A 17,368-nucleotide genomic window follows, 5' to 3' on the forward strand; every position below is an offset into this window, starting at 1 on the left:
CACCGCTACACTTGCTTCCTTAGCATCTGCATCCTGGCTCAGCCTAAATAGTGCTAACGTGATATCCCATCCTGTATATGCTTAAGTTTTATAAAGTAAAGTTCAGGCATCCAAACAGGCACACTGAATCACAATCCAGGCAGAACGCTCTAGATTTCAGAAAATGCGGGCTATTATCGGACTCAGGGATGAGGCAGCCGGGGCCAGTGCTCCCTGCCCGGACCAGACAGCTGTCCTCCTTGCCAGCTGGCCCGTGCAGAGCGCTGAGCCTCAGGACACCTGGTGCCAGCCCGGGCACCGCTCTGATGGGCTGCATGACCTTCCATAAGTTGCTATCTGATTTTTTTAATCCTCCAAATACGGGGTGGGTACCACATCCAATTCCAGTCAGTGGATAGTCACAGAGCACCCAGTGCATGCCTGTATGTGTGGGGGAGTGCAGAGACCATACAAGCCCCCTGAGGAGCTTACATACTAGTCAGGGAGCCAGTGCTGGAAGCAACGAACTATTACCTGCAACAGAAAGAAGTCAGTGTGAGTAGAGATGCGAGCGGCATGCTCTGTTCTGGGGCCGCAGAGGAAGGAGTAAGGTGTAGGGTACGGGGCTGGGCGGCCAGGCTGCAGAGAGGCAGGGGCTACATTCGAACTGGGCCTCAAAGGGTGAGTGGGTGGGGAAGAGCATTCAGGGTTGAAGGACAAGCATGTGAGAATGCAGGGGGCCGGACTGTGAGCACCCCACATTGCCCAGTGTGGACTGTGGAGCACGGGATCCAGTCCTGGTCTCTCCCCACATCTACTGCTTTGGAGTCCAGACGAGTCCCTGGAACCTTATTTTTAAGAGGCTCCTTAAGTGATTCCAACATGCAAGCAGTAGGTGCTATATGTTGAGCAAAAAAAAATGAATGAGTAAAAAAATGAGCTTGACCTCTGGCAAGTCCCTTCCATTCTCAAGATGTCCTCCCTTCTTTAAAATAAAGGCGCCAGGTCACCCTGGTGGTTTTTCTAACTGTGTTCTGGAGAACGCCAGAATGTCCCAAAATCCCCCAGAGACCACAGAGGGGAGATGGGGGGGAGTGAGAGAGCAGATTCTGAGCCCCCATCTACGCTTCTTTAGATCATCTTCCCTTTTATCTGTTTGCTATTATATGCTGTGCTTCATACTCTATTTTGTTGGTAGTAAACTTTCCTTAGCTGCAAAGAGCTTTATTTTTTAAAATTTTTAAACATTTATTTATTTTTGAGAGACAGAGGAAAACAGGCGTGAGCAGGGGAAGGTAGAGAGAGAGGGAGATAAATCCAAAGCAGGCTCCAAGCTCTGAGCTGTCAACACAGAGCCCGACATGGGGCTCAAACCCATGAACCACGGGATCATGACCTGAGCTGAAGTCAGACACTTAACCGACTGAGCCACCCAGGTCCCCAGGCTACGAAGAATTTTTAAAACCACTGAATTGGATGATCATCCAAGAATCCCCAAAGAGAAAAATTTAAATTCCTTGAAGGCGGCAACCTATCTATCTTTGCTGAGTATTTCTCAACAGGTGTGGACACAGCATGAAGGCTGCTGACCAGGAACAAGCTATTTATTTTACCATCATGATTTAAAATCTTTTGCTGTGTGGTCCAGAAATCAATGAGTGGAGGGGGTAAGTGTGGATAGCAACGCAATAGAATGTTACACAACCTTAAAAAAACAAAGCTTTTGAAGCATAGTTAATAAAATGTAAAATTAAATGAGAAAGCCAGATACCAAACTGCACAAAGGCTACGATCTCAACTCTGGCTGGATCCAATACATCAGAATTTACTGGACAAGTATAGCGGTTTCTCAAAAAGTTAAACATGGAATTCTCTATACACAAAAGAATCGAGGACGGAGACTTGAAGAGAGATTTGTACACCAACGTCTAGGCAGCATTATTCACAATAGCCAAAAAGGAAGAAGCAACTCAGATGTCCACTGATGGATGGATGGATAAACAAAATGTGGTGTACACATATAGTGGAGTATTATTCAGCCTTGAAAAGGAAGGAGATTCTGACACCTGCTTCAATAGTGGTTCACCCTGAAAACGTGAAATAAGCCAGATACAAAAGGACAAACACTGGATGATGTTACTTAGAAGGATGTGTAACGTAGTCAAATGCATGGAGGCGGAAAGTGGAGTGGGGGATCCCACGGATGGGGGCGTGGAGGGAATGGCAGTTTATCACTTCGGGGGGACAGAGTTTCTGTTTTGGATGATGGAAACGTTCCAGAGATGGACGGTAGGGATAGTTGCATAATAATGTAAGTGTATTTAATGCTACTGAATGGTACACTCAAAAAATGTTATAATGGTAAAGTTTATGTTATGTAGATTTCACCACACACACAAAAAATACCGGCCAGAACTAGATTCACACGGTAACAATAGTGCATTGTGTGTGATGAGATTGTGACAGACGGATCACTTTATCCTTTCCACTTCTCTGCATTTTCAAATGTTCTACAATGAGAATAAATTACTCTCAAAACCGAACAAACAGCTATTTAATTAAACAAATCTGGTGGTTCTCTGACACTTTCCAAAAATGCCTTGTTGTCTTTTATGTAAATGGAGGCAATACTTTATGCTCTTAATACAAGGAGCCAAGTTCAAGGATGCCAACTAAAGTGTACACCAAGCTGCTCAGTCAAAAGCAGACAGGCAGACTGCCTCCCCTTTTTAAGACTAGTTGTCCTCATCTATATTTAAATAAATTTCAAATAAAAATGGAACCAAAATAAATCTTCTAATGAGCTTCCCAAGAAGCTGTCTGGCTTGGAGACACNTAAATGACAGGCAGACTGCCTCCCCTTTTTAAGACTAGTTGTCCTCATCTATATTTAAATAAATTTCAAATAAAAATGGAACCAAAATAAATCTTCTAATGAGCTTCCCAAGAAGCTGTCTGGCTTGGAGACACTCAAATGCAAACTGAAGAGAGAAAGAAAGCTACAGAAAAGTGGGAAACAGCCAATGTTTTCCTCAGGACATTAAGGCATTGCAGATGGGAAAGTGACTTTGGCGGTGAATTTCTATCCCTTCAACTTCTGGAAAATGTTCTTGGGTAGAAAGAATTCAGAATCCAGAAGAGGCCGGCCATTTGCATTCACTGCAGATCCATTTCCTCCAACATCCCCCACCCCACATAAATGTTGACCAAATATTTAGAGGACAGTACTGGTTGGAAGGGCAGCCAATGTGTCTGCCTTCCACCCTAGACCTCCTGGGTCCACCTTTCCTGGCTCTTGGGCCCTCTGCCTAGGATGAGGAGGCTGGGGCCACCCACAGAGTGGCTCCTCGCTGGCCATGTGACCTCAGGCAGGGTCCTTACCCAACCAATGGGAAGAAAGGCACCCACCTGATAGGGCCATTGTAGGGGTTAAACGATGCCGCCTGTGTAAGGTGTCACTGAGATGTTGGGTGCATAGTAGGTGCTCACAAGCTTCTTCCTTTGTACCCTCGTTCACTGTTCATGCGTGTCTTGGTGGAATGCTCAAGAGTGGTAGAACCAAAGGTAGTTAGGGCTGAGTGGCAGGTTTTAGGATTATGGTAAGAGAGGAGGGAAAGAGAGGATCCTTCAAACCCTCCGGGCTCGGGGTGGCCCTGGGAGGCAGGTGAAGGGAGCCCCACAGCCCCCAGCTCTAGCTCCCTCATTGCCAAGCAGAAAGCTCTTTCGGGGAATCTGTGTGTAATCCTCGGCCCAGGAGGGTGGGCTTCATCTCACAGATGAAGAAAGAGAGGCTCAAAGAGGCTATCTCCCCTTCTCAAAGGCCCACAGTTAGGGAATAGCCAGATAGAGGGTTTTCTCAAACTCCCTTGGTGTGAAGGGGTGGGGGAGGTCCCCATAATTCCAGCTCTGCCACAGAGCTGGTTAGTCTCTTGCCTCTTTCCTTAAAAGAAAAAAAAAGTTCTGGGGCATCTGGCTCAGTCAGTTAAGCATCCAATTCTTGACTTCGGCTCAGGTCATGATCTCACAGTTCGTGGGTTCGAGCCCCGTGTTGGGCTCGGTGCTGACAGCATGAAGCCTGCTTGGAATTATCTCTCTCCCTCTCTGTCTGCCCCTCCCCTGCTTGTGCTCTGTCTCTCTCTCTCAAAATAAATAGATAAACATGAAAAAAAATTTAAAAGAGAAGAAAAGTTTTAATGAAAAGATGAGGAGGGGACAGGAAGAAAGATTCTTTGAGGCACTACACTAGGTAAGTCTCCAATCTCTGGGCTTTGGCATTCTCATCTATAAAATAAGGCATTTCCGGCCTCAAAATATTGCACCTGCTCTTCCCTGTGCCTGGGACGCCTTTCCCAGCCCCCTCACACCTCTGCACCCTCCTTCCAGTCCTTGAGCTTTGATGACAATGTCACCACCCAAGGGAAGTCTTCTCCGTTCTATTCTTAGGCTCCTTTGTAGCACCCTATGCCTTTCCATTGGGGCACTGACCCCTAATTGGACACATAGGTGTGATTATTTGATTAATACAGCTCTCTCTCCATGAGATGGAAGACTCTTCATTAATTAGCTGGCAGAGAGGTGGCAGTCAATGGTATCTGTTGTCTGCGGATTCAAAAAACAAGTTCTTCTCAGGGTTCTTCAGAAAGTGCCCTCCCATCCCCATCCACCTCCACCCCATCCTCAGGCCCTCATCTGTGAAACACAGGGAGGTGGATGGAGCACCTATTAGATTTCTGCCAGCTCACAGAGTCTATGATGTTATCATCTCAACAAACAAACGAACGAACAAACCAAACTCACACCGTCAACCATTGTGATTCCAGCTCATTGAACAAGTTCGTGGAACCAGTTCTTACATTCTCTGGCCTCAGTCTCCGCTAGCTACGAAACGAAGCATGCAGGTACAGCCTTCTAGGCTCTTCCCATCACCAACAATGGTAATTCCAGTAAGAAGGCTCCCTCCTCCCCTTATCTTTCACCAAGAGCAAGAGCAGTAGCTCAGTCCAGGCACACAAACAGGAAATGTGACATCCAGGAGCTGATGAGTGGCCTGTTTCTCTGAAGCCTGGGCGGTTAATGAGAGAACAAAGAGTTTCTGAACCTTCTACTGAAGCCGAGAGTCCGTACAGAGACATCTCTCCAACAGTGTGGGCGGAGGACACCTCTGGTGTCCACCTGGGCCTCCTCCAATGTCACCCCCACCCCGGTGTGCTCCCAGGGGCTGTGAAGCCCAGGATGAGCAGATGAACAGTCTTGAGGGTGTCCCTGTGACCGTTCCTCTGAAGGCAGGGAAGCCCGGGACAGAGCAGAAGGTGGAGGGCAGGACTCCTGGGCTCTGGTGCACGCCCCTCTCTAGGCCTGGGTTTCCCCATCTGTTGAGGAAGGGGACTGAATTTGGGACGGGGCCATGCCCCCACTCACTCTGTTTTTTTCCTTCCAGGAGGCAGTGTGGTGCTCTGATGAAAGGGCACCCCTGCTTCCCCATGTCCGAGAATCAAACCTCCCCTTCATCGTGCGGCCCTGGGAAATTTCTTAATCTTTCTGTGCCTCAGTTTCCTCATTTGTAAAACTGGGGTTTCTGGAGGATGAAAAGACGGCTCCTGTAGAGCCCCAGACGGCACCTGGAGCAGGTAAATGCCCAGTGAGCGTGAGCTGTTGTTTTCGCATCACCCTGACTTCTGACCACTTCCCTTTCTCACCTTGACCTAACACGGGCCAGGCAAGCAGAGCCCAGACAACCCTACTGGCCCTGAGGCCCACGTCGGCAGCCCTGTCCCTTGGAGAAGGCAAATCGGAAACTCAGGTGCAGCCAAGCTCAGCGGGGGGGGAGGGGGGAAGAAACTATAAGGCAAATGGCAGAAAATCCTAGAATGCTTCCCCAAAGCAGATGGATTCGGGGGGCCGCTGCTGCTCCAGTTTGCCAGGCACCAGAGAAGGTCTGTGGCCGCACCCAGATTCAGCAGCAGGGGTCGCTGGCCCCCCTCAGCTTGCCTTGGGAAAGAAGAGCCGTGAGGTGCAGGGGAAGATGCCGGGTGTGGGCAGGTAAGAGGAGGCTGGACGCAGTCACCACAGCCGCACAGGAGCGGAGAACAGTGGACTCTGTCTGACAGAGGGGCCGGTCTCTCACCTCCCGGGACACACCACCTCCCTCTGCTCCGCACAGAGAGGGCCAGAACCCTGCCCCTCCTCCGGGGCCTCACCAGCACAGGCAGGACACTCAAGTACCTGCTTCTGCCCGTGTTGTGGGAGCTAAAAGGAGCCTTGACCTACGTCCCCCAGGACAGTGGCTCTCGAAGCGTGGCCTGCAGAAGGACGCTGTTTTCTCCTCCGTGAGGAGGCAGAGAAATGGAGAGTATATCCAATTTACTGTATTTTAGCAAAATTTCATCTATGGAGGATTAGAAACAAAGAAGGACTGTTCTTCCGCATTAAGACATTAAACATGGTGCAAGAGACGCAGGGTCATGGCTCTGCCTCCTGCGGATGCCCCATATGGCTCCGGTGGGCTCCAGGCTCAAGGTGGAGCCCTGGGCTCCTATCTTTCTGCAACGACTCACACAGGCGGACTGCCCGTCTTGAACTGCGAGCATTTCACCCAGTGGTAAACGCAACGGATCTCGAAAGATCTGTTGCCTCTGAATAGGCAGGGCCTGGCTCTCTGAGCACAGCCCAGGCGGCTGGGCAGGGGCCAGTCATGGCTGAAGGAAAGTCACTGGCACTCAGTGTTTAAAAAGCAGTCCACAGAGGAAAACAATAAAACCGAGGATCCTCAGAACCCACGCACTAGCTCCTACCCTTGAAGATGCTCACTTGCAAATCTCTGTGGGGCTGCCATGTTGGAAAGGGAGGTCTTCCTCAGGGACCGAGCCTTTTTATAGCTGAAGGGAAGGGAAACTTAGGGGTCTCTGCTCAAATCCTCTTCTTTCACAGACGAAAGAAAAGGTTCACAGAAAGATGACTTTTATAGCAGAGGCAGGATTTGAACCGTTGACGGTTCCTTGACTTACTCCCATTCATTCAATGGATCCATGGTTACTGAGGGCCCATGACATCCATGCACTCAAGGTTCGACAGTGAACCAAACAGGTAAGTACTCTTCTCACAGAGCTCACATTCTAGTTGGTAAGCAAATAAAATTAATAGCTATAATTAGCAAATAATTAAGGGTATATAATTTCCGTGGAAATAGAATATATATAATATATATTAATTAATTAGTAAACATTACTGTTTAATATTATGAATTATTAATTTTACTGGGTATTTATTAAATAATTAATGTATATTCATATAATATAAATTCAGTGGTAGAATGGATTACAAAGCAAATAAAAGATGTTGACATGTTTGAGACTGACATGGAGGTGGGGGGGGCGCTGTCTGGGGATCCTCTTTGGGCTGGCCTCTCTCTGGGGTCCCCAGGGACCTCCCAAACCAGTAGCGTGCCAAAGTTGGCTCACGTTGGCTTGTAAGGGCCAACTGCTAAATTTTTAGGAATTTGGCAAGTGAGCTGTTACAGCCGTCATTAAAAATTCAATGATATGAACTTATAATTAAACGAATCCTATTAAGAACGAAAGTATCCTTCAAAACTCGTCACTTCCTAAGTGTTTTATTATATCATATACTCTCGAGGTTATTTACACCAATCGTATTGAGGCATGGTGGGAAATGCTATAGAGGAGCTCGCTCCCCTCCAGTGGTGGCTTAAACACGGTCCTGGTGGAAATATGTATACTGCAGAGCCTGCAAACACTGCACTATCAGGGCTGTCGATCCTCCAGGAGCGAGGCATGAAGCATTTACCAGCACGCCACGCTGTCTAGATCTAATCCGGGCCTCCTGTGTTCGTGGGAGTCTGTGTTTTTCCGGCCAGAGGGTGTGGTGGTGAAGCCCCAGCTCTCCTGGGGATGGGGGGGCGGGGAGCTTCCAGTCACGTGGCCTGAACTTTCTCTTCCCTTTTTAAGGCGTCCACAGTGAGGAAGCAAGACTGGGATCTCTAAACGGATCTGTCTTGTTTCCGTAAAACTACTGCTCTCTCTTCAACAATATTTATCAAGGGGCTCTAAGATGGTGATTCATTCATTCATTCATTCGTTTATTTGGTTTTGGTACATTAAGTCCTGTGGTAAGTATCCTGAGGAGGTAAAAATTTATTTATTTTTATCTTTTTTTTTTTTTTTTGGTTTTTAAATGTTTATTTATTTTGAGAGAGGGAGCATGAGTGGGACAAGGAAGGGGCAGAGAGAGAGGAAGAGAGAGAGAATTCTAAGCAGGCTCCACTCTGCCAGCACAGAATCCGGGACGGGGCTCGATCTCACAAATCGTGAGCCCAAATCAACAGTCGGACACTTAACCGACCGAGCCACCCAGATGCCCCAGGAGGTAAACATTTAAAGGAACCCCTGCAGAGAATCTGTTTGCAGAAATGTGTGGTCACTTCTTACTTCTAGATTTTCATGTTAGGTTTCCTTCCTTTAAATAACATAACAGTTCTGATAACAGCCGAGTGAAGATACTAGACTTCTACTGATAATAATGATAAGGGTAGCTGCCGTTTAATAGTACCACGTCACCAGACACATTTGTCTCCAAAACCCATACCAACCCATTTTACACCTGGGAACGTCGAGGTCCAGGGGTTCAATAACTTGACGAGGCCAGGCTGCCCTTCTGAGAGTTCCCCAGAAGCCTTCTTCCACCGCAGCTACAGCTGTGTGACTCTCTTTAGACCTATGCGGTTCTCTGGCACTAAGGGAGCCCCAACTCTGGTGGCTTTGGTGAACTCTGGGGCTTCTCAGCTTAGTATCAGGAATCCTCTCCTGCCACCAGAGTGGAACAGGCCAGGCACTTTTCTGTTTGTCCGAATGCACCTGGAACGCAGGAGAGTCACCTAGACCTGGCCACTTAGCGCTTTTACCTCCTAAAGAAGAGGCACGAAGGTTCGGATGCCCATGAAATGTCCCAGCAGGCCCCAGGGGCAGCGAGACCCTAACTGTGGTGTCGATGGCTCAACCTCTACAGGTTCCGGCCAGCTTGGTTTTTCAGCATTCCCCGGGGGCACTGTGAGCAATAAAATAAACCCTTCCAATGCACGCCTTTCCTGCCACAGCGGGCTGCACTCCCCATCTGTTGCTTACAACCATGATCTCTGACCAGCACACATTCTCATGTGCTCCTCAGTATATCAGCCCCAAACACTTACTGAGCACTTGCACGCAAGGAACGAATTTCCACGCACTCCGTTAAATGTGCACATAGGACTATTAATTTCCCCTTCCCTTGCACAGCTCTGGCTAACGTCCGAAAAGAGAATTTGCTACACAAAATACCAGCGTGCAGACCACGGCAGATTTAGTCCACCGAGCAAGCCAAGATGAGTCCCTGCGCTCCGGGAGCCATGTCCCCCTTCAAGGGCCCCCTGCCCCTGATTCTGAGAAGTTCCTTTGTCTTCCCCACAGATGCCAGGCAAGTGGTTCTTGGGGCAGCCGGCCAGCCACTTGAGGACTCATGGTCCCCTGAAGAGGGAGGAAGGTGGCAGCTCTTCTGCACACAGAAGCTACCGACGTCATCCCTCTGGGCAGCTGGCCCGTTGTCCCGGGCTTGCTTCCTCCTCTGTGGTCCTCTGGCCACCAAGGCTGTCTGGGCTCTGGAACAGCCAGAGGGGTTTCAGGACAATTGGTTCTCACAGCCTCTGCCCTCTGCCTGCAACACTCTTCTCTCTTTACCCCCTAACTCCCACAGGGCCCAGTGGACGGGGCGCTTCCTCAAGGAAGTCCTCCCTGACTACCTCCCCCCACAGGCTCAGGCCCCCGTGATACCCACCCTGCCCTTCTCTTTCATGGCTCTCGCTGTGCGCTGGGTTTTTTAAATGACTGTCTCCCCAGCAAATCCCAGCGTCCCGGTGGGCGGGGCTTGTGTCTGTTCACTGCTGCCCCCCAGGTATGTAGCACAGCACATAGCAGTTGCTCAACAAATTCTGGGCGTGTCAATAAAGGAGTGAGTGAATTTATGGTGGCTTGGCGACTGCTCAGTGAATAGCTAATTTCAAAGTATGAGTCTCTGGAACAGACGCATCTCCCGGAACCACTGTCCCTCCGTGTCCCATCTGGCAAGTAGGGGCCAAAGCCTTGGGCTCCCTCTGAGGACAACAGCTACTCCTCCCTTTTGGTTTTTAGTTCAATTGTTCACTTCCTGGGGGTTTGGACTTGCTGTTTAACAGCAAGAGTTGCTCAGAGAGAAGTTTGCTGGATCATGGCCTCGGGGCCATTTTGCTGACAGGGAAACTGAGCCCCCAACAGCTCCTACTGCTGGCAGCACCAGTACAGGGTGGAGCTCGGCCAGCTCACTTGCAGCCCGGACGCCTTTCAGTGTCTGGCCTGTAAGTGGGCATTTAAAGCGAGGCTCCTGAAGACAAAGGCAGGGATGGAATTAAAAACTTTCATTAAGAACTAATCACAAGACCTGGCCTCTCTCTCCCAGCCTCTTCCAGAGGCTGCCTCTTACTCTCTGGTTGATTTCTGTCTGAGGAGCCCTGTCCTGGGCTGGACGTGGATCTGGGCCCCAGCACCCCTGAACCTTCAGAACCACCTTTGCTGTCCCTGCCTGCCCCTGCCTGCCCCCGCCAGGGTCTCCAAGCCACACAACGTTTGGAGTCAGGACCTGGTTTTCATGCCCTCATTCTGACGTTCATTCTTGAGAGACTTTGGACAAAACATCAGAAGCCCTCAGTTTCCCCCCATGTAACACAGGGGAATTAGTCCTAATCTGCTGACCTCATAGCGCTTTTGTGATACTCAAACAAGATGGAAATATGACCTCACTCTTCAAACTGCCAACTAGTGTAGAGAACTCGAATCATAATAATTCCATAACCATTTTTCTGTTTCCCCTGGGTTTTGCTGTCAAGCCACAGCCGGCGGACCTCTCTCCGGGGCTCATTGTCCCCACCCAGCCTCTCGGTGACATTCAGTCCTGATGACAGCATCCTCTGAGGCTCTGCCCCCGACTTCCCAGGTGTGCTCTCCCTGGGCCCTCCTCCTCCCTTGCAGATCGCTCACTCTCCTCGGAGCAGGTCACTCACTCTTCTCTGAGTGGGGACCTGGCTCAAGGGGCAGCACCACGCTCTCTCCTGCCATTCACATCTGCCAGGCACACGCGGCTTCCGAGGGGAGCCTCAGGAAGCACGTGCCCCCCGCCCGGCTCCCTGGTGACCGCCTGCGTGGGCACATGGTGCTGGGTCTCCACCCCACCACCTCGCCCTCACGCAGACTCTCTTTGGCACTAAAAATGAGCACAGTGGCTGCTGGTCCCCGCGTGCTGGCAGCGCCCCGGCCGGGTCAGATGGCATGCAGCCGGGACCTGGGGCCACCACGCCGTGTGTGCACAGGCCGAGCACAGAACAGCTCTCTGGCTGGAGACTGAAACGGCATATTGTTACTTCCTCCTTTCTGAACAGAAAGGACTTTTGGAAGTTATTCTGGGTTAAGCATACTGCGTGATGACCCCTGTGCCTTCAGTACCCGGCCCGAATCTCTATCAGTTTGACTTCCCGAGCTGACCCACCTGGCCTCCCTCTCCGAGGAGTGAGATGAAGCTCCTGGCCCAGGCTGACAGGTGCAGGGCCTTGCTTCGGCTCGAAAGCCACGAAGGGTGGGAACGCAGCAGTGGGCCTCCGGAGGCCGTGCTTAACCACTGGAGCAGGTCAGTAAAGAGCGCTGTGGTTGTGGGCACAGTGCCCTCCGGCTCCCACAGCTCACAGAGAAAGAGGGAAGAAACGACCGCTTGTGAAGGGGTGTAAGTACAGGATGCCCGGGGTAGCGGGGGAGGGCACCGGGGGGAAGGGCCTAAGTCCTGGGAGGCAGGATGAAGACACTGGCTTTTCACAGAGAAGATGATGATTCAGCCGGGTCTTGAAGGATGAGTAGGAGTCTGCAGGTGGATGTGGGGAGGAAGGAAGAAGGGGGGCCCAAGCAGAGGGGCAGCATGGAGAAAAAGCCCCGGGGCATAAAACCAGGAGAGGGTTTCAGGCGCTGTAGTAGACTCCTGAGGCTGCAACAGAAAGTCGAAGGGGGTAGGAGCTGTTCAGAGAACGGCACGTGCAGGGTCTTGGATGCCTCGTACAGGGACATGTGCCTGAGGACAGAGGGGAGCCTGCGAGAGATCAAAAACCCAAGAAGTGTGGTGTCTGGGGAGGCTTAGGCTGCGGTGACGAGATGTACTGGAAGCCACAGCAGCAGGGGTCCGGGCTGGAGAGGGGTACAGGTGCGCCTCAGCTAAGCAGGAGCAGAAGGATGGAAGTAAAAAAAAACGACAAAGACATGGGACTGCCTAGATCACAGATTTGGTGGGGGGAGGCTCCCAGACAGGGGGATCATGTGTGCAAAGGTACAGCGATTTGAAAGCATGCTGCCATGCTTGAAGAGAGAGCAAGTGCACGAAAGAGGAGGCCAGCCATGCGATGGAGATTCGTTCAGAGAGAGAAGAATAAACGGAGATTTGTATCAGGGGATTATTAACAAAATATGTGGTCAGTTGGATTACTGTTCCGAAGCATCGATCTCTGCCAATCAGAGCGCAGATGCAGCTCGGAGACATCACAGGTTCATTTCCCAACCACCGTGATAGAGAGTATCACGACAAATCCAATCCAATGAATTTTTTGGTGTCATAGGGCCTATAAAAGTTACATTTATGCTACAGTGCAGTCTGTTAAGTGTGCAGCAGGCTTATGTGTAAAGAAACAATGTACATGCCTTAACTAAAAAATTCTTTATTGCTAAAAAAAAGAACGCTAGCCAGTATCTGGGCTTTCAGCAAGTTGGAGTTTCTTTTTGCTAGTGGAGAGTCTTGCTTTGACGTTGAGGGCTGCTGATCAGGGTAGTGGTTGCTGAAGGGTGTGGTGGCTCTGGCAATTTCTTAAAATAAGACAACGGTGCAGTTAGCTGCATCAATTGACTTCCTTACAAGAAGGATCTCTCTGTAGCATGCGATGCTGTTTGATAGCATTTTGCCCACGTTAGAACTTCTTTTAAGGTGGGAGGCAGTCCCCACAAACCCTGCTGCTGCTCCATCAACCAGGTTGATGTGATATTCTAAATCCTTTGTTGTCATTTCAACCACCTTTGCAGCCTCTACACCAGGAGGAGATGCCATCTCGAGAAAACCACTTTCTTTGCTCATCCATATAAACCAGCTTCTCATCTGTCAAGGTTCTCTCATGAGATTTCAGTAATTCAAATATAGTAATAGTGAAAGAGTTTGTTGAAATCATGAAAACGTTGCAAGAGTCACCAAAATGTGCCCCGGATGACACACAGTGAGCAAATGCCGTTGCAAAAAATGGTGCACCTAGACTGTCTGGACCCAGGGTTGCCACCAACCTTCAGTTTGTGGAAAAGAAAAAAAGTAATATCTGCAAAGCACAACAAAACAAAATGTTCTGTATATACATCTGTCCCATTGCCTTTGAGCTTGGTCATATTGCTGGCTTTGACAGTAGTAGAAGTGACAGGGTGCCAGTTCAGAGTAAAGGTTTTAAGAAGCATTGCTTCGTTTCTTTCTTCTTACAGCTCTAACCATGAGCATGACATATACCAGATAGAAGCAGCTCCTTCAGCCTATGCCCTGCAATGATAAGACACGTGGAGCAGATCTTCTGGCTGGCTGGCACTCACAGCACAGCCACAGAACCATGTAGTCACAACTGCTCTCCCTCCAGCCATCAGCTAAGGTGACCAATAAACTTTTATGGTCATTAAGTTAAGATTTGGGGGGGAGGGAGCTGTTTGTTATGCAGCATAGCTGTAGCAAAGCTGGCTGATACATACTACATGAGACATACTACAGTACGTCTCATATAATGATATTGCATGATAGTATCATGTGATACACACTGTATGAGACACGAAGGGAGCAGATGGTGAAGAACTTTCCACATCATGATTATGAGCTGTGCACCTGGAGGGTCAACAGAGAATTCTGTAGTTGATAGGCTTTCTAACCTTCATTTACTCACACCCAGTCACAGAGATGGAAACATCCATCCTTCTTTCAAAGTCAACCTGTCCATTCCATCCCGCGTCCCTAGCACTTTGCTCTATTGGCCATCCCTTCCCTCTCCGAGACTGAGTCCTTCCCCTGGCCTCCCTCTCCCCTTGTCTTTTCCATCCTAAAATCCTTTCCTTCACCTTCAAATTCCTACAACTGTAGCTCAATCTCCCTCTGGCCTTTTCCCACAAATTTCTTGAAAGTGTTGCCTGTACTCGCCATCTCCACTTCTTTCTCTTTCATGTATCAGCAATCTAACTTGCCTGCTCTCCTTTCCACCAGAATTACTCCTAGCAGACTTCAGTAATCTCCTAACCACCCAGAGCATCTTCCTGTCCTTATCTTCCCAGGCTACTTCACACCATTTAGCATGGAACCAAATACATTATCCCTGCCCTTGACCCAAATGTTCCTTGTTATATATTCTCTCAGCTAGTGGTGCCATCATTCATCCAGTGACCCATGACAGAAAGCCAATATGAGATAATGAGTCGTGTTCTAGCCTTGTCGAGTGTCTTTGAGACATCCAAGAAGAGATGCCGAGTGAGCAGTTAACCACGTGACTCAGGGACCCACAACAGAGATGTGAACTGGACCCCAAAGATGATCGTTCTGGAGGTAGCACTGAAAGCCATAAGCACAAGAGCACCCGGGCATCGGCTCAGTCGGTTAAGTGTCTGGCTCTCGGTTTCAGGTCAGATCATGATCTCATAGTTCATGAGTTCGAGACCTGCTTGGGAGTCTCTCTCTCCCTCTCTCTCTGCCCCTCCCCTGCTCTCACTCTCTCTCTCAAAATAAACAAACTTTAAAATCAATTAAAAAAAACAAAGCAATAAGCATGGACAAACTTGCTTAGTTTATAGAGTGCAAGTACCATGTCTTAGATCACAGGTGGTACACAGAGAGCTCTCCTAAACCCAGAATTTCCTATTCCTAAGGTCACAATTCCAACCACCATTAGGTTCCTTCCCTCCGGAGAAATGGCTTCTTAGGGGCCCCCATGCCACCGTCTTATTTTATATTCATTTTTTAAATGTTTTATTTATTTCTGAGAGAGAGAGAGAGAGCGTGAGCAGGGAGGGTCAGAGGGAGAGGGAGACACAGAATCTGAAACATGCTCCAGGCTCTGAGCTGGTTGTCAACACAGAGCCTGATGCAGGGCCAAACCCACGAACCGCGAGATCACGACCTGAGCCGAAGTCGGACGCATAACTGAGTGAGCCACCCAGGCGCCCCCGTCTTATTTTATATTCTGCCCTCTGTTCATGCTGTCTTCTCCAACAGCCCTTAAAATTCCATCATAAAAATAGAAAGTATAAGATACCATCAGCCCATCCCTAAAATGGCTAAAATCAAAATGACGAAAATCAAATCAATACCAAACATGGTCAAGCATGTGGGATAATCGCAAGACCCTTATTTTGCTGCGGGAAGGTAAAACGCTATATACCCTCTGACCCATCAGTTTCACTCCTATGTGAAAACAAATGTCCACAAAAGAATTCTACAAGAAATAAGAGCTCAAACTGGAAATAATCCAACATGTTCATCAATAAGAGAATAAATAAGCAAACCGTGGTGAACCCATCCAACGGAATGAATACTACTCAAGCAATAAAAAGAAACAGACTACTCCCATATGCAGCAATACAAGCGATCTTGGAAGCTACTATGTCAAGTGAAATAAACCAAAGGTATACAGTATTATTCTATTTACACGAAGTATAAGAGCAGGCAAAATTAATCAATGGCAATAAAATCAGAAAATAGTTGTCTGGAAGGAGGGACGGAAAATTAGTTGGAAATGGAAACTTTCCAGGATGTTGCAAATATTTACATCTCATTTTGGGTGGTGGTTGCATAGGTGTGAACAACTGTCAAAACATGTCTGAACTGAACACTTAATTTGTGGATGCTATTGTATCTAGATTATACTTTAATTAAACACTAGAAAAATAATTTTTAAGTATCTACCAAAAAATAGTAAAACAAAAAGAACGTACAAGGCAGAAAACACATTCATTCCAAATACAATTCTATTTGTATTATAAATGCCCCTATATGAATGCCCAGTCTCCCATCCTGCTCCCATTTTAATGACGTCTGTCCATTAGCCATTTTCTAACCATCAGGAGAGATGATGTAATGTAAAGAGCACAAGCCTTAGAGTCAGACAGAGCTGCATTCAAATCCTAGCCACGAGTTAGAAGCTGAGTGCCCATGAGTGAGTTACTTGGCCTCTCTGAACTTCATTTCCTCTACTATAAAATGAGGTAAAAAGACGCCCCCCCCCCCACCCTGTTGGGCTGGGCTGAGATAGTGGCAGTGTGCTAACTAGCCCCCGGGGGGAACCTAATTCTTTTTGAGCCTATGAACAAATTGTTAGTTTTACTCACATCTAAAGGTCCCACAGAAGTCCTTAAAAATTTCGGAGGATGTGATTCATGGCTTCTTCTCCCAGAAGGGTAAGAAGGTGGACCTGAGGCCTTGGAGTTAGGGTCCAGTGAGCTGGTGCTAACTGCCAGACGAATGGCTGCTCCGAGCCACCATGGCCAGGGAAAGGTGCTCCTGGCCCATGACTCAGGAGGCAGGTTTCCTGGCAAGGCTTGGCCCCCAAAGAATCTTACACAAATCACTTTGCATTCCTCTTGACTCAGTTTCTCCAAATCGGGCTGTATCAGAGGAATCTGGTAACAAAAACAGCCCCCGGGGTTTCTCCAATATATATAGGAGAGATAAAGGCAGAAAGGAGCTTGTTCTGTCTGTAAGAAGGGAGGGGGCAGAGCCCTGCCCCGTAGGCTCCCCTCCCCCACCATGGTGACTCTACAGCCAGAATCTCAGGACTCCCAGGAGCGCAGTCTGAAGTCTCCAGGGACAGGTAAACCCTAGGGATACTTCCAGCACTGCCTTATTAAGTCACTGACTACCTGCCACTTCTAACCATGAGACCTACACCTGCACCCCCCCATCTGGTAGGGGAGGCAAGGTACACCCAGCAATAACTCAGAACGAGGTAGAAAGTGCTTGCTTAGTGTAGCCAAAAGCGCACAGAATGCAACAGAGTAACCATGTCCCCAGGGCACAGCGCACACGCTGGCCCTGCCACACTGGCGTGGTCTTACTCAGAGCAGCACCCCCATTTCATAGCTGCAGAAACTGAGGCTTCCCCTGGGTTAGTGTCTCCCAGCTAAGTGGCAGCGACGCCTGGGGTCCCCCCCACCCCCACCCCCACCCTTGCATCTCCTGCCTCCTGAGACATACCTATTTCCAGGTAAATGAAGGAGGCGAGGCCTGCGCAAGATCCAGAAGGAGTGCAAAGGGCTGCGAGCAAAGCCTCAGAGGC

General features: G+C 49.0%; 1 protein-coding gene across 4 annotated transcripts in view; it reads right to left on the minus strand.

Annotated features, from left to right (window-relative positions):
• Positions 1–17,368, minus strand: part of GGTA1 (glycoprotein alpha-galactosyltransferase 1 (inactive)) — a 55,690-nt gene extending 38,322 nt beyond the window's left edge. The window contains exon 1 of one of the 4 annotated variants that reach the window (XM_077769742.1): positions 17,287–17,368. The gene's annotated coding sequence lies outside the window, so the exon portion shown is untranslated. Of the gene's footprint in view, positions 1–11,541; positions 11,642–16,421; positions 16,749–17,286 lie in introns of those variants that run through there. The other 3 variants (XM_077769744.1, XM_077769743.1, XM_077769745.1) reach the window with 3 other exon arrangements.

Source organism: Crocuta crocuta, unplaced genomic scaffold, assembly GCF_008692635.1.
Source record: "Crocuta crocuta isolate KB4526 unplaced genomic scaffold, BGI_CrCroc_1.0 scaffold95, whole genome shotgun sequence".
In the NCBI taxonomy this organism is placed as follows: domain Eukaryota; kingdom Metazoa; phylum Chordata; class Mammalia; order Carnivora; family Hyaenidae; genus Crocuta; species Crocuta crocuta.